Source organism: Chenopodium album, chromosome 8 (assembly GCF_948465745.1).
Source record: "Chenopodium album chromosome 8, dcCheAlbu1.1, whole genome shotgun sequence".
NCBI lineage: Eukaryota > Viridiplantae > Streptophyta > Magnoliopsida > Caryophyllales > Amaranthaceae > Chenopodium > Chenopodium album.
This window is the reverse complement of record NC_137841.1, coordinates 16,708,859-16,727,721: the sequence shown is the minus strand read 5'-3', so window position 1 is coordinate 16,727,721 and position 18,863 is coordinate 16,708,859. Positions and strand designations below refer to the sequence as shown.

General features: G+C 35.4%; 1 long non-coding RNA gene across 1 annotated transcript; it reads right to left on the bottom strand.

Annotated features, from left to right (window-relative positions):
• Nucleotides 1–17,467: 17,467 nt before the first annotated feature.
• LOC145555862 (uncharacterized) lies at nt 17,468–18,434 on the bottom strand. The gene is made up of 2 exons (XR_014091599.1): nt 17,699–18,434; nt 17,468–17,554 (listed from the first exon to the last, which is right to left on the bottom strand). It is a non-coding gene; the product is annotated as an uncharacterized LOC145555862 (long non-coding RNA).
• Between the last annotated feature and the right edge of the window lie 429 nt (nt 18,435–18,863).

Genomic DNA, 18,863 nt, shown 5'->3' with positions numbered 1-18,863 from the left:
TGAAGAGTTTACACCCTCTAATCATTGAGTGCATTCAGCGCCTTGCATCTAATTATTGCATTTCCTATACTAGCATATGCGGCGCGGCATATATGCTGACGTGTCTCGGTGCTTTCTACCTGTGTCATGGTATTTTACACCGTGTCGCGGTACACATACGGTGACATGGTGTCTTCACACGTTTTCTCCACGCTTAAAACATCACGCGCTTAATAAATCTGGATGTTTTTTTAGGCAAAACTGTACACCGTGTGTAGGGAATATTTCAAGCGTTAACCCCCTAGCTTGAACCCCACTGTGATCATACACTAAAGTACGGTGGCGTCCAAAGGGAAAGAAGATAGAGCAAAAGAGTCGCCAACAAGTTTTAGGAACTTGTAAACCGTTCATGAGGTGAAGGTTACACCCCTTAACGATTCAAGAGATCGTCAACTCCATAAGGTCTTGAACCAAATAGGGTTCGGGGATGAAGGTACAAATCCAACCTAAAAGAGATTGAACCTACCCTAATAATAGGCCTCTACTTTATTCAGATCGTATTCATGTGCGTTTTCTGACTAACATACAATCAATAGGATTACCCTAAACCTGTTTATCTATGTTGGTTGAATATTAATGCACAAATAAATCTATTATTGGCGATCACTTGAATTATAATCATATTAACCCCAAACAAGTTTATTAAGCGTGATTACAAGTATAGATTCCCTTTAAACATGCATAAAAGGTGTGATCAAGCAATAACAATAAATATCAAGCAACATAATATATAATCATAATAATAATCATGAAATTATAATAATAATAATCATCATCATAAAATTATAATCATAAATCATGTTAAAGCATAATAATAGCAAGATCCTAGGCATGATACTAACAAGATTAATAACAAACCCTAGCATGTCACTAAACAATAAAAATCAAAGTTTTAACCCTAACATGATACTAACAATCATAAATATTAGGAAGAACATAAAAGGCATAATACTTTTAATCATACTTGATATTAAAGTTACCCTAGACATGATACTAGGAATCATAATAACAACCTAAGCATGAACTCTATATCATAACATCAATAAAAACCATTAAAGTACTTACTTTGATGCCTCGTATCTCTTTCTAATAACAAAATACACACATTAGTAACTTCAAGGAAAATAATAATTAAAACAATTAAATTAAATAATGGAAAGAGAGATTTGGGACCAAACCCTCAGAAATTAAACCTTTCACGTCTAGAGCGAAGGCAACTTCAAATATGGCTAGGTGTTTCTAGATCTAATGAATGCGGAATTTTGTATTTGTGAGAAGGTTAGTTTAGAAAAGAGAGAGAGAGAAAGAATTGATAGATTGTAGATGAAAACTGGTGATGAAAACGGAGTTTTTACGACGTTATTTATAAAGAAAATCAGCCAAAAAGATAAAATATCAAAACAGAGTTCTGGCGCAAATAAAATTGAATTGGCACCAACGTTGGCTATTGGCGCCAGACACCAACATTAGCGCCAGGCGCCAATGCTAGCGCCGGGCGCTAAAGCTGGCGTTTGGCGCTGATTCTCACGCGTCTTCTTAAAATCAGATAAAAATTGCCGTACAGGAGTATAAAATCGTATTTTCCTCAAAAAAACGTTTTTTAATTTTAATTAAAACTCTAAAAAGTCAACAAAAGTCAATTTATCAATGCTAATTGAATTAGGAATGAAAAGAACCTTCTAGAACAATCTAGAAGACTAAAATCATTCCTAATTGCATTAGGAATGATAAATCTATTAGGCCCTCATCTATATCATTGGGCCGCATATAAGGCTCAAACTGGGTCCAGTTCAGTAAATTGGCCATAACTTCCTCAATATTCATCGGAATTGGGCTTATAATATATCGTTGGAAAGCTCTTATCAAGCCCCATCCAACTACACTACTATTGGACCCATATCATGGACCAACCAAACTGGATTGGCTGTTTTCTTAAAATAAGTTTTCAAAAACAAAGAGAAGAGAAAAGAAATTAAAACTATCCGCAACACTAGACTTTCCACACTTTCACTTCATTCGATTATGATTCGACGCGAAAAGGTACTCATCACCGGGTTTGGTTTTGGGGAGACACAAATGGGTGTCTACACCGTGTCACAGTGCCTCACGTGACGGTGCCCAGTACCGTGTCATGGTACACACACCCGTGACGCGGTGCTCAATTAGGGTTTTTTCTGCGACGCTTATCACTTCAATTCATTTTCTCTATACATGAGCTGCTTATTTCTTCAGTTCAGGGCACCAAAAACCATTCTCTTTCTCCTTACACCAACAATCATTCTCTTTTCTTTCTTTTGCCTAAATACAAGCCTGCTTATTCTTCCATATTACTTCCCCTAAGCACTCCAAGGAGTCCATACTTGACCCCAGGTTCCGTCCTTAAACCAAGGCGTGAAAGGTACAATTAACTGAGGGTTTGGACCAAATCAACTCTTTTTTTTTATTTTGTTTAATTGTTTAATTTCATTGATTTATATATTTTGAAGTTACTAACAACTTGTTCATGATGTAGCAATTCAAGGAAACGCGGAAAGTGAGTAATTAATCACTTAATTACTCTTATTTTTATTCTTGTTGCTAGTATCATGATTAGGGTTATTATTATGATTTGATTTGACTATGTTAAATTGCTTCCAATATTAATGTTGATTTTATTATATTTTTGTGATCACCATATTATTGCATGTTTGAAGGGAATATGTAATTGAAAAATAATGCCTAATAAGCTAATTTGGACGACCGCTTTAAGTTCCTTTTTAATCTTGTTGTTTAATTAAAGTGACCACAGTATTTTAGAATTATATATTGCATTAATATTCAACTAATTTAGATTAATAATAGTTTGGAGCAAATTGAATCTTTTTTTTTTGCATACCTTTGAGATCGCAAGATCACTTTTCACAATAAGAATCGAGTAGAGGCTAATACGGGCGAATGTGACTCCATGACTCACGCTGTACCATCATCCCCGATCCTCCTTTCGTGGTTCCGAACCATATGGAGTTATTAATCTCATGGATTAGGAATGGGGTGTAATTAACCTTCACGGGTCAATCGTTGTTGCCTTTAGTTGTCCCTTAATCGTGGTTGTCTTTTATGATCCGTGAACGGTTTACAAGTTCCTTAAAATCTTGTTGGCATCTCCTTACTTTCCTTGTCCCTAATCGTATATGTCAATTCCCACGAGGGCCAAGCATATTCACAACATGCTTAACACAGGCGCACTTTGAATGACTCCTACAGATAGTAAGACTCAATTGTGATGCCTCCCTCATTAGGGAAGATGGACGGGTGGGTCTTGGTGTTATGGCTTGTGACTGCCATGGAGATGTAGTGTTTGCAGCCACTAGGAGAGTTCGAGCATACTAGTTGGCGGTTATTACAGAAGGAAAGGTCGTTGTTATGATTACAGGTTAGGCTTTTATCAAAAAAACGCAACGAAAAACTTAAAACCCTTTCAAACCAAAATAAACTTTAAACTAAAATAAACTTCAAACTAAAATAAATCAAGCCAACTTAAATCAAAACCAACTCAAATACAAAAACGAACCATATCGGCCCAAAACAAAACCAAATAAACAAATAAGTAAGTTACTAGCATCAAACCAGTAAGGAAATGAACATAACACTTATAAGGAACATAAATTTAAGTAGCTCTCCACTACACAAAACCCCTGGACATGTTTCATGCATCTCTACCTAAAAAGGCCTTAAGTAAAATGTCTCAACTACTCACCATAAATGAATCATCATAAGGCCAAGTCAAAGTAAGGCCAACAAACACAATCAAAGCATGCATCAGTAAAGTTGACTACATAAACGAATAGAATCACACTAGCATGCTCCACTGCACCCTATAAATTCAACATTTCTTACTTGTGATCAAACAAGTCAACAAACCAAACAAAACTCATTGACTTATAATCTAATTTATTTATTCATTTGAAAATGCATCGAACGAGTTTCGCTTCCAAGTCTCCGCCCCAAAATCGAGTAGGCACCTATGTCACATGAGAATGACGGATGTCCCTGCGCATAATAGTAAATAAAGGAAAGTAAAGTATAGCGTCTCGTACCCCATGTAGAAGTCATGGTTAAATAAAAAATTCATAACTCATACCACCCTACATGTTCATGCTCAAGGTATATATTTTTCAAGAGATTTGGTACATTTCCTATTTCACTTTACATGATTTACCATTTATACTACTTGGAGAAGACTCACAATAATCTATCATTCAAAGCAATCAAACATAACCATCCAATTAAACAATCATTCCAAATTAATTCTTGAATAAATAATGACCACATTTAATTTAATGTTGAACCCTTTTTTAATTAAATCGATGTAAAAACACCTAAAGTGCATATGGAACCTCAAAATCCTCAACCTCATGTCCCAAGACTTAAAAGAAATTGTTTATAATTTGTGCATAGGCACCCTTTTCATTTTAGCTCAATTCCTTGGTTGTAGAAGCACCAATAAATTAAGGAAATTTTGTCTAAAACTAACCTAAAGATAGGGTCATTTGTGAACAACTACCTGTTTTTTTTTATTATTTGTTTGGACCTACCCGGAAGTTACAAAACGTTTGGGTACGTAGCACTACCTAGTAACGTTTTTCGTCCAATTAAGACTTGTAGGGAATATTTCAAGCATTACCCCAAACTTGAACCCCACTGTGATCATACACTTAAGCATAGTGGCGTCCAAAGGGAAGGAAGCTAGAGCAAAAGAGTCGCCAACAAGTTTTAGGAACTTGTAAACCGTTCATAGGGTGAAGGTTACACCTCTCCATGAGATCGTTAACTCCAATAAGTCTGGAACCATGACTGGAAGTTCGGGGATGAAGGTACAAATTCAATCTAAAAGAGAAAGAATCTGCCCTAATAATAGGTCTTTACTTTATTCTTCTCGTATTCATGTGCGCTTTCTGACTAACATGCAATCAATAGGATTAACCCTAAGTCTGTTTAATCTATGTTGGTTGAATATTAATGCACAAATAGATCTATTATTGTCGATCATCTGAATTATAATCATATTAACCCTAAACAAGATTATTAATTATCTTATTAAGCGTGATTACAAGTATAATTTCCCTTTAAACATGCATAAAAGGCGTGATCAAGCAATAACAATAAATAATATCAAGCAACATAACATTTATAACAAAAATAATCATAATAATAATCATAATAAAAAATCATAATAATTAAAATTAAAATAATCATCATTGAAATAATCATGTTAAAGCATTAAAAAAAGCAAGATCCTAGGCATGATACTAACAAGATTAATAACAAGCCCTAGCATGTCACTAAACAACAAAGATCAAATATTTAGCCCTAACGTGATACTAACATGAATATTAGGAAAGACAATAAAAGGCATCATAGAAATCATAATTGACATTATATTCTTTACCCTGAACATGATACTAGGAACTTATTGTTGTCATTCTAAACATCAAATTAAGAAAAACAGATACTAGGAACTTATTGTTGTCATTCTAAACATCAAATTAAGAAAAGCATCCTAACATGATACTAGAAATTAATCAAAACATCCTAGACATGATTTCTATATCATAATATCAATAAAACAATTAAAGCACTTACTTGGATGCCTCGTACCTCTTTCTAATAACAAAATACACACGTTAGTAACTTCAAGGAAAATATAAAACAAAATATTTATATTAAATAATTGAAAGAGAGATTTAGGACCAAACCCTTAGAAATATCAAACCTTTCACGTCTAGGGCGAAGGCAACTTCGAACTTGGCTAGGTGTGTCTAGATCTTGGGAATGCGGAATTTTGTATTTGAGAAAAGGCTAGTTTAGAAAAAAGAGAGAGAGAGAGTATATCAAGAATTTCTTGATGAGAGTTGGTGATAAAAAACGAAGGTTTTAGGAGGCCATTTATAACGAAAATCAGCCAGATTATGACAAAAAAAATCCGAGTTTCGAAAAGAATAAAACACGACGTTGTCGCCACACACGCGGACACGCCTCTGTCGCCAATGTCGTCAAGCGACAGGTGTGTCGCCGCGGCGCCAGGCCTGTCGTCCGGCGCTGCAGGATAGTTTTTGCGGATTTTGTTTTTATCATATCTTTTGATCCAGAATTCCAAATAAGGAATATAATATGTCGTTGGAAAGCTCTTGAAGTCTAATTTACATACCAATTAGAGTTAGATTAAAATATTTTGCAGATAAAAAGATATGTCCGAAATAGTGGAAGGGTGTCAGTTTTGGATAGAGTTTCATATCTCATTCATATCTTTTTTGTTATAGTTCGGATTTGATATTATAATATATCATTGGAAAGATAATTTCAAGATCTATCCAACCATATAAAATTTGAATAATGATTATGAGGCACTAAAATAAAATCTGACTATATTCCACTTCGTACAAAACAAGGATTCTAAAAAAGACTAGTTTTATTCAATTTCAAACTCTTTGAAACATAATTATCAATCCTAACTCCATTAGAATTTAAGAGAACCTTCTAGAATAATCTAAAAGACTATAATCAATCCTAATAGCTTTAGGAATGATAATTAATAATAGGCCCTCTGCTAGATCATTGGGCCGCATATAAGAACCAAATCGGGCCCAGTTTAGTATTTTGGCCATAACTTCCTCATTATTCATCGGAATTGAACTTATAATATATCGTTGGAAATGTATTTTATGGGGTTTATGGGGATCTAATAAATAATATGAAGGGGTTAATTAATTGTTGTTGATTATCAATGCTAGATTAATTTCCTATTGATTGATTTAAAGCTCTGTGACTAGATTAGGCCTAACTTTTATGCATGAGTTTGACAATATTGATTCAAGAATCGAGAGATGAGAATTAATGTTTAGGTCTAGTTTCAATAGGCAAGTTAATTTATAAATGGTTAAGTCAAGATTCGAGAGATGAGATTTAATACCGATAAATTAATTGTGTGATTGTAATAAGTAGCGAGAGCCCTTTACAGTCTGGTTAATTGATGCATTGATGATTGACTATTATTGATTGTTGGTATTGCATGATGATTTCTTATTGGATTGTTTTAATGTTTTACAATTGCGGCTTGTAAAAGTATAGCAATATTAAATTGATGAATCGAGCAGATGTTAATTTGATATTAAAGGCTATTTTCTATAAGAACCTAGATCTAGTAAATTGCGAGAGCCTGTTAGATCTATGTTGATTAATAAATTGCGAGAGCCTGTTAATCATGTTATCTATGCCATGTCAATGATTGATTACCCTATTTTACCCCGGAGTATTATTTATTGGTGAACCTATGCCCTAGATCCTTTATATATTATTTTCTCCCTTGTCCTACTCTTTTTAGTTTAGTCTTATTCAACTTTAATATTGGTTACTTAAATAATTTAGATTATAATATTTAATTAGGATTAAAAAGACTTGTTTCCCTGTGGAGATCGACCTTACTTCCCTATCTAACTTAGTTAGTGATTTAGGTAATTATTTTTTATTAGGGGATACGACTTTACCCTGTCAAACATCGTACTTAGACATCCCACGAATTACAATGACCTATTAGTAATTAAAATGCAATTGAATTCAATCTTAAAGTCAAAATAACCGAAACCCAAAACTCAGTTGAACCCCCAAACCCTAGAAATCAAACCCTTAAATTTATTCGAACCCATGAACCCTAATTTGAATCACTAATTAAAACCCTAATTATGTTAATTGCATTCAATTAAAACTTATAAACAAATATAAAAAACAATGAATTAAAAAGAAAGCGTCAATGAATTATTGAGAATTTGCATTCAATTGCTTGATTATCTTCTCTAGGATTTTTTTAATGAGAATGGAGGGAAAATTAATTAGAGAGGAGAGAGGGTAGTTTGGGGGGTTAATTAGGTGGAAAAAGTGGAAAAGTGGGCCCCATTAACGTCTAAATTGGACGAAAAACGTTAGTGGCACTACAAAAAAAATGAGAATAGGCAGCACTTAAGATTGCAACACTAACAGAAATGTTACTCTTAATAATGTAGCGCAACAATATTTATTTGTTACCTTGAACTAAAGTAACAGAAAAAAAAAAAAGTGTTGCTCTAGATTATATAAGGCAACAGTCACTTAAAATGTTATATTTTTCTTGTCTAAGACAACAAACATAATAATTGTTGCATGAAAAAATAACAAAAACAAAACTATTATTTGAAAATGCAACATTAATATCTATGTTGCCATCTATGGCAACTTGTGACTTTGAGGTCACCTTGTGAAAAGATAACAAAAACAAAACTATGCGAGTTTGGTAGAGTTGGTGGGGAACTCACCTTGTGACTTTGAGGGCACAAATTCGAGCTCTACTAACTACTAAATGCTTGGGAGTGGTAAGATTTACAAACATATTTGAATTATCTCCTTAGATGGCAATATTTTTCATTTGTCGTCTTTGTAAAAGTGTGCCTTATGTATCATTTTACCTTGGCTTTCAAAATTGTTGTCTTTTAATAAAAATATGTTGCCTTATGAATAGACAACGGGGGCATATACTACGCCTCATATGTGTTACCTTAGCTACAAGGCAACACTTTTTTTTATATAAGGCAATGGTTTTGCACTGTTACCTTTGCTTTATTTTGTTGCAGTGTGGGTAGTTCTACTCAAACGTTTTATAACTTCCGGGTAGTTATAAACAAATAAAAAAACGGGTAGTTATTAACAAATGACCTTATCTTTAGGGTAGTTTTAGACAAATTATCCATAAATTAATATGAACCTTCCATACTAAAATTTCATTTCAATATTACAAACCAAATTACACAATTTATTTAAGGAATTTTTGACAATCACCACCTTCTATTATATCCATTTTAGCAATTACCACCTTCTATTTTTTTTGAATTTAACCACCTACTTTTTTGTAAAACAACAAAAACTCCCACCTAGTTGCCTTCCAACTGCCTAATGACGTCATGTGGGGCCCACTTTTACCTTCCCTCTTCTTTTTCCCTCCCATTTCCTCTATTCTCACTGGATTTTCATCTCCCTTGTCTCCCTTCTCTCTCCTTCGCCATTAATATCAATTAATCCAACCTCACCCACCTCATTTGTTTAGAAAATTTATTCCCTTGCGTCATGTAGGTGTCGCTCAAAGCGCGCCTACGTTAAAGCATGTGTGAATATGCTTGGCACTCATAGGAAGTTGGAATTGACATATACGATTAGAGACAAATAAAGTAGGGAGCCGCCAACAAGTTTTTAAGGAACTTGTAAACCGTTCACGGATCATAAAAGGCAACCACGAATAAGGGACAACGATAGGCAACAACGATTGACCCGTGAAGGTTACACCCCATTCATAATCCATGAGATTACTAACTCCATATGGTTCGGAACCACGAAAGGAGGATCGTGGATGAAGGGATGATGTGAGTCATAGAGTCACATTCGCCCGTATTGGCCTCTACTCGATTCTTGTAGTGAAAAGTGATTCCTGCGATCTCAAAGGCATGCAAACAAAGATTCAATTCGCTCAAATCTATAATTATGCTAAATTGGTTGAATATTAATGCAACTCAAAATTCTAAAATATTGTGATCACTTGATTAAATAATAAGATTAAAAAGAAACCTAAACCAGTTGTCCAAATTATCTTATTAGGCATGATTTTCAATTACATATTCCCTTTAAACATGCAATATGGTGATCAATAAATAATAAAACAAACATTAATATTGGAAGCAATTCAGCAATAATCCAACAATATAAAATCGTTAGAAAAATAATAGAAATAAAAGGAACATAATTCTTACTTTGATTTTGTTTGCTTGCAACTATAAAACAATAAACGAGTTAGTAACTTCAAGGAAAATTAATAAAACAATAATTAAATTAAATTAAATTAAATAGAGTTGATTTAGGGTCAAACCCTCAAACAGTTTTACCTTTCACGCCTTGGTTTAAGGACAGAACCTTGAGTAAAGTATGGACTCCTTGGAGTGCTTAATGAAGGAATTTTGAAAGAAGAAGGGTAGGCTAGTGTTTAGGCTAGAGCATAGAAGAGAGAAAAAGAGAGTTAATTGATTCCCCGTACATTAGAAATAAGGGGGGTATTTATAGGGAAAATGAGTAGAGGGAACACACGGAACTCTAAAATGGATAAAAACCCTAAAAACACTGCCGCGTCACGACAAAAATTGCCGTGACACGGTAAACATTGGTGTGGCGCGGGATATTTTTGTGTGGCACGGGAAATATCTGTCCTACGGGGGTTAAAACGCGTGAAAGATTTACGCGGAAAAGACACGGGAGTGTCCCATGACACAGTTCAGGCACCGTGTCATGGGGAACAGTGCTGTGGCGCGGCATACTATCCTGTGACACGGCACTGTATACCGTGACACGGCAAATCTTGCATCCATTTTTGCGTCTAAATACATATTTGCCCTAATTTCGTTCAGCCTTTTTAAGTGCCGATTGATAATTTTTGGCCATTTATGATTTATTATTTATTAATTGGGCTAAAATAATAAATAAATTAAATAAATAAAATGGTTTGGGCCAAAATTAAAAATAAACTATGCTTTAACTAAATATCAAGACTGATCCATGGACTATTAACAACTGAATTTAAATCAATACGATTTTTTAAGCACTCTCAGGATTGAATATTGAACCCGACCAATAATGGCGGTGAAAGATTGTTCATCATCGGGTTTGGTTTCGGGGAGACATTTTTAGGTGTCTACACGTCACATCCTCTTTCTCAGCCATAATTCTTGGTAAAAAAAGTTGCAGCATTGTCCCAAATTTGTAAATTATTCCAGACATTGTAAGAGAGTAGAATTGGGTGGAAAACGACAACGCTGAAGGGGAGGACCAAGTTAGGAGGAATTTGGTTGTTGAAATTAGCAACAGGGAGTAAAAAAGCAAGGTAATTTGACTTTAAGCAGTGAATTTTTCAATTCCTAGAAATCGTTACACTTTAATTGCATACAAATTTGTGTAATGTGGTATTATATTCATGAATTAGTTGTAAAGTAGGGTTTTTTTTATTGTTTAATTAGTGGATATAATTAAAAATTCAAAGCTGCATGTTTTGTTTTTCAGGATTGATTAGTTTGCCATTAAAATACTAGTTTCAAATGTCATGCATGTTGTTATATTTATTTTGTAGTGTGATTGGTGTGTGTAATTGATTGAATATACTTTTGGCTTTTTATTGCATTGGGTGCAGCAGTATGGAGGACGAGAGTATGTATCCCTAGTTTTTTAATTTAAGGAATAGATTAGGAGGGGAATTTGTTACAAAGGTGCATAAAGGCAGGAAGATTGTTGAGTATGAAGGGGGTTGGACATATTTGACTACTGGAGTTAGTGTGAGAGACATGAGGGTTTCAACTCTTAGATATGCTGCTGCCACTGGGTTTAGGGATGCTAGAATGGAAGTTCCTCAAAGGTTTAAGGTATGGTATAGGATGAAGGGTAGAACACTAGGAAGTGGGAGGAAAGAGTTCAAAGAAGATTTGGACATTGACAAATTCCTAGACATAGTGGATAAGTTGGGAATATTGGAGATGTATTGTACAATAGAGCCAATTTTGGAACCCACACCACAATCTTTGCCTTTGACTTTGCCAACATATATGACAAAATTGCCCACACTCACAATTTCTGAACCTGGGCCCCAACCAGCAAGGCCCAATTGCACCACAACCTCAACCCATCTTACCTGTTGCACAACCAAGTTTGAAGTCCAAAGCTCAAAAATTAAAACCTATCAGAAAACCTAGAGTGCTTGAGGAGGTTGTGTTGATTTCTGAAAGGGAGTTCATCAAGCATGTTGAAACTATGAAAGAGAGTAGACCTACTCCTAGGGTGAAGCATGTTGCACAAAAGGGAAAGGGTAAGAAAGTCACAAGAGCAAAGATACTTGATAAGGTTAGGTTAGAGAAACATGATAAGGTGAAGGCAAAGAGGAGGCTGTTTGAGAAGGATGACAAAGAATCTGGTTTATCTAGAAGGATGACAACTATGAGGTGGAGTTTGGAGGGGATACAGTTGTAGTTGATATACAGGCAAAGACATGTAGATGCTACCATTGGCAGCTTGCTAGAATCCCCTGCATCCATGCTTATGCCTATTTAATGGATAAAATAGCAGATCCAAATGATTATGTTGATGAGGCATATAGTAGGGAGACTTACCTGAAATCTTATGGTGCTCATATACATCCTGTACCAGGAGCTAAGCACTGGGAGAAGATGAGCTTCAAGAAACCATTTCCTCCTGCCATAAGAGTGTTACCAGGAAGACCTAAGTCTAAAAAAATAAAGAAAGAGCAGGGAGAAGATCAAGATCAAGATGTCCCTTCTAAGAAGATCATAAGAATGTAGCAAGTGCGGGCAATTAGGACACAACAAACTGACTTGCAAGAATGAAGCTGCTGTTGAGGTGGTCCAAGAAGTTGACAAAGGTGGTAGACCACCTTTAGACACACCTTGGGTTAAAGAGAAAAGGAAGAAGAGGGAAGTCATGGCAATGAGTAAGGTAATCTATTTAAACTAAATTTGTGAAGCATTTCCTGCCTTTATCAGTACATGACTTTGTCCATATCTTCTGTGACAGGTGGTTGCAGGTGGAACCTAACAAGCTGCTTCTTCTTCTCAGCCTGGGTTCACAGTCTGTTGTTGACCACCCACTTCAATCCACACAGCAAAGTCAAAACCAACCTCAACAACAACAACAAACACCAAGCAGGGCTAGGGAAGAATTATGTTAAAAAGGGGAAAACAAAGGCTATAGGTAGCCTGTATAAGTAGTGTATGTTTGAACAAGTGATGTACGTATGTGGTCTGTATTTTTTTGGATTGATGGTTAAAGCACCACATGTATGCTTTTTTAAACTATGGTCAACTTTTGGGAATGATATTTTGTTGTACATGACTAGCTTAACATGACTAATGAAAGTGCCAATTATGTTTTTATGCCTAAATTCTTTGTGCTATGTTGCATATACAATGTAAAGCATTAGACTTTGCACAAAAAGTGAATGAAAGTGTCATTTTTTCATTAAAGGATCCAAAAGGTTCATTTGTATTCATTCAATACATCACACTTCATTCTTTGCTAATTCAACAAAAGGAAACCACCAACAAGGTTTCACCAACATCTAAACTAACCTAAACTACCTGAACTAAACAGAATAACAACAACAACAACCACAAACACTAGCAGACATCAAAATGCAGGGAGCATGAATCCATGGTTCTTCATCAATGTCAATTAACCCTTGAGTGCTTCATTCTCAAGTTCAAGGCAACCTTTTTCAGCTTTCACATCATCCAACTCCTTCTTGAGCATCCTCAACTCAATTTTCTGCATGTTCACATCAACCATTAGTGAATTAGTCACATTTTTTGCCATTCAGTCATTTCAATGTCCACCCATTTAAAGTAGTCACAACCCCTGCTATCAATGTCCTGCTCGTAAAATTGGCAAGCTTGAAATCTTCTCCCTGGATTTTGCTTAGTACATGAAGTCAGATTGGAAGCTGGATATCCACACTTGCAGATGTGAAATTGTGTCTGCACAAAATCAAACCTTTGCTTAGCTATAACTACTTATAAGTTAGAGAATCAGGTCATAATTCACAAATTGTTGTTAATTAGTTCACAAATTAAATACCCCGACCCCTAATTTGAATTGCAAAACCCTAATTTCAACTGCACTGATTTAATCCCCAAATTGGAAATCAAAAACCCTAAAATCAATTAAAACCCTCTAAATTAAGATGAACAACATACCTTTCTTCGTGGAATCGTTGTCATGTTGCAGCAACACCAAATATTGTTCGTGAATTTTGGTTTGAAGGAGTGAATTGAAGTGTTTCCGATTTCTTTAAGGGAAAAAAGTGAAAGGGGAGATGAAAATCGAGTTAGGAATGAGAAATGGGAGGGAAATTGGGAGAGAAGGTAAAGAGTGGGGTCCAACTGATGTCATTAGGTAGCTGGGAGGCAACTAGATGGGAGTTTTTGTTGTTTTACAAAAGAGTAGGTGGTAATTTTCAAAAAAAAAAAAATAATACAAGGTGGTAATTGCTAAAATGGACATAATAGAAGGTGGTAATTGTCAAAATTTTCTTTATTTAATTAAACGTGCTCAACCTCATGCTCTTAAATAAAATCATAAAGTCTCATAAAATATACATCTCAACCAATCATGCTTAGAATGACAACAAACCAACAATACTCACAAATCTGATCAACACAACTTAACTCTAGCCTGATACTAATCACTTGAAATTTAATTAAATTAAACCTACATGATATTACACGCATTACATATTCTAAATGTGTACGTACCTTAAATAATAACACGAGCTCGCCACTATTGCAAGAAATCACTTAGCTCGAACTCTCTTACAAGTGACAAGTACTAATCCTATAAATATCAATTCCAAACTAAACTTCCAACAATATATAATACGTACAAAACCCTCAAAAATAATCTGATGTTTTTTTTAATTATACCTGATTCAACTCATCTTTAATGAGTAATTAATTCTCAATTCACTAACCTTCAAAGTAGCAACATAGGGGCGAAGCCACAGGGGGCTGGTGGAGGCCGAGCCCCCGCGGCCTAGCTCCACATTCTTTTATTTACAAACTCGACCCTTATAGAATTTGTATACATATCAATTTAGTCAACAAACTTATACTGGGTTGCAGTTGCTTTAGTGGTATTACTTTTTAGAATTAAAGCTTCAATCTGCGTAGTTAAAGTTGATTACTTATTATATTGTTATTTTTTATTTGCTACATTTCTACTCATTTCATTACTTATTGATAATTACTAAACTACACACTTAACTTTATATGTTATTTAATTTGTATAACTATATTTCTTGATAGCTAGGTCATTTAATCTAATGAAATTAAAAGCACAAACATCTTTTATAGCTAGAAACAGAAAAAAAATATGAACAAAGATAATATCATATACTATAAACATATTTATACAGATTTTTTCAAAAAAACTTTTGAAAGAAATTAATACATTTTTTCTAATTCATCATAATACTATTAATAAAGATGATAAAGTATGATTGATAGTAATACTCAAGTGCTTTTACATTTATATTTTTGAAATTAAAGTATCAACTAACCCTTGAAAATTTTAAATCCTGGCTTCACACCAGCCAATACCCACTAATTTTCATCGGTAATAACAACATGATAATATGAATTTTAAGTCTCTAAAGTCAACTACATCACTACTAAATCCATTCACAATCAATTGTGCAAAAACCTATCAATTTAGCTTAATTAGAAAGTTGGGACTTCAATTTAGGGTTTTTTAAAACCAATTAAAAATCTGAAAAATTATTTATTACATTAAACATACTTAAATCATACAATTATAAAAAATTACATAATCGAAACCATAAAATAATAACTTTAAACCAGCTTTTAAAAAACAATTAAAAATAATTATATTTGTGCATAGGGGGGAGAAAAGGTGGCAGACTGTGGCTACCGCCAACCGCCCGCCTCAGTTGTTGCTGTCGTGGTACCTGCGGTGGTGGTAGTGGTGGTGGCTATCGTCTATTGTGAAAAGAGGGGAAAAGGGTTGAAAAAATTAAGGGGAAAAGAAAGAGAAAAGAAACAAAAAAAAGAGAGGGAAAATCACCTCTTTGAAAAAACACCTTTGGGCTATTGAAAATTTGCCTAGGAAGTGGTTATTTTTAGGGAACTCAAAACCCTTTTTTAAAATAGGATTTATAAATATTAATTTAATTCATAAAAATAAGGAAAATTACGGGATATTACAATCTACCTGTAATACCCCGTATTTTTATGTATTTTTATAAAGTATTTAAGTATTAATAAAATGTATTGTCAAGGGCTCAAGTATTTTAATTAAATATTTTAAAGGGTTAAAGTATTTTAAATATAAAGTTTTATAAAAGTAAAATATTTTTTGGGCTAAACGTTTATTAATTATTGGACAATGTAAATTATTCCTACATACTCTTATTGGAATAACCCATTCCAAAACCTATAACTTAACCCCCTCCCTTTCCCCCACCCTATGCGCATCCAATCCCCCCTTTCCCGTTCTTGAGCTCCGACCCCCACCCCGAACGAAAACCACCCCCTTTCCTCTTCCCTCCACCGGAAATCGGCCCCCCTCCCCTGATTCCCCCACCGAAATCGACCCCCTCCCCTACCCTTTTCGGCCGCCCCTAACCCTAAACCACCACCCCAAAACCACCCTAAACGAATTTTAGGGTTTCGGTTGTGGTGGTGGTTTAGGGTTAGGGATGGCCGAAAAGGGTAGGGGAGGGGGGTCGATTTCGGTGGGGGAATCAGGGGAGGGGGGCCGATTTCCGGTGGAGGGAAGGGGAAAGGGGGTTGCGGTGGTGTTGGTATGGGTTTTGGGGGTTACGGTGGCGGTGGTGGTCTGGGTTTGGGGGTGTCGGCTTAGGATTAGGATTGTCAATTTTGGTTGGGAAAAAGGGAGGGGGTGAGGTCGCCGGCGCCGGCCAAATCTTTAGGCGCTGGCCGCCGGAAGGGGGGAGGGGGAGGGTGGCAGATTAGGGGAGGGAGAGGGTGGCAGATTAGGGGAGGGGGTGGGTGGGGTTGCTGGTTTTTTTTTAATTTTTTTAAAATCTTTTAAATTTTTTTTTTTAAATAAACTTAACGGAAATCCTAACGGATTCCGTTAAGTGGTAGTGATTTTTAACAAAGTCTGATTTAGGTGGTAGCAAAGGAAAAAAAAAAATTAAATAGGTAGCAAATCTGAAGCGAGGCGTTTTAGGTGGTAGCAAATGTGAAAATTTCCTAACTATTACACTAGTAGAAAAAAGCATTTGGCCACCGGTTCAAAACCCCCTTATGCCACCAGTTTTGAACCGGTGGTCATTTGGGGGGTGGCAATAAGCTTTTAAAAAAGCCACCGGTTCAAAACCGGTGGCAAAAACAAGTATTGCCACCGGTTAACCGGTGGCAATAATGCCCTAAAAAAACAAAAAAAAAAATTGCTTTTTTTCACTTAAAATGTACAGGACACATATATACATACATAATATACATAAAACACATATATATTCATCAATAACTAGTAATTGTACACTTTATAAGAGTGAAAAAACTAAATTTATAACTGCAAATAAATTAATGATACAACAATTCCAATTTACAAGAACTAAATTTATCAAATTACACAAACCAAATGTTTAAAACATCAGCTTAGTCTTCAAAGGATTAGTTCTCTGGAGCATTAGTCTCTGTAAATTCCATTAGATCAGAAAAACTTGATTCTCTGGAGCATTACTAGCAGCATTTCCTGATAAATAAAAGATGTCATGAGTATGGGATTAGGCTAATTGGCCTAATTTCTAAAACTAATCTTTTTTTTTTTTTTTAAAAAAAAAACAAAAACAAAAACAAAAAAACCACCCTAACCCACGACCCACCCACAACCGACGACCCACCCACAACCCACCAGAACACACGACCTGGCACACCGGCCACCAGCTCAAACCCCAATCCAACCCTCACCCATACCCACCCAAACCGCATCCAACCCACCAGGACCCATCATCGAAACCCACCACGACCCCTGACCCACGACCCACCCACAACCCACCAGAACACACGACCCACCACGACCCCTGACCGAACCCACAACCAAACCAAAACCTTACCCGACGCCAAACCCGCCAAGACAGCAACCACAAAAGCAACAAAAACCCTACCCAAAATCAATTGGAAAAAAACCCAAAATCAATTCGAAAAAAACCCCAAAATCATTTCGAAAATCAATTAACCCCAAAATCAATTCGAAAAAACCCAAAATCAATTCGAAAAAAAACCAAAATCAATTACCCCATAATCAATTCGAAAAACCCCAAAATCAATTCGAAAAAAACCCAAAAAAACTCGAAAATCAATTAACCCAGAAACCCTAACCTCGAATAATTAAACCCAATAACATGCACTAACCTCGGACTTGGTGGCGGCGGTGGTTAGTGGCGGTGGCGGGCAGAAGACAGAAGAGAGAAGAGGGGTCGGAGAAGAAAGGGGAAAGAAGAAGAGAGGGGAAAGAAGAGGAGTGAGAGGTCGGACGACAGAGGAGTACAGATCAGAAGAGAGGAGAGCGAAGGAGGAGAGAGAAGAGAGAGGCGCTTAAGAGAGAAAAGCTGAGGGTAAACTTAGGGTTAGGGTATATAAAGGAGAGAGCTAAGGAACAAAATGAAAGGCCAGTTTTTTTTTAAGAAGGCCACCGGTTCAAAACCGGTGGGATTAATGTTTTTCCCACCGGTTCAGTTTGAACCGGTGGCAATACTCTCCCCTCAAAATCCCGCCCATTTCCCCCCCTTTTTTCCCCACCGGTTTTTAAAAACCGGTGGCCTTGAGGCAGTGTCTATCTTCTTTTTTCACCTAGTGCTAATAAGTTTAACTTAATTCCAGATTTATTTTGAACACGCAAATTCATGTTTTAATAATTAGATTTCCGTTCGTTAATATTAATCCCGTTTTAATCCCGATCAGGTTCTAAACTCCTCCGATTTTGATAAAAAAAAGTAGTGTTTTTCAAGTGGAAACCACCCTCTCGTGACCAAATTCAGCCTCTAAATACGATTTTCGAGCAGTTTTTTATTTTTAACGAAGTTTTTTTTTATGCTTTAAATTTTATCTTTGAGTTTAAAAGGGGTAAGAGATAATTTAATGTTTCTATGGATAATTTAAGTATAAAGATGTATTTTGATGAAGTTTTAAAGGATTTTTTATTAGTTTAAAATGTTGGAATTTTATTTAAAGTAG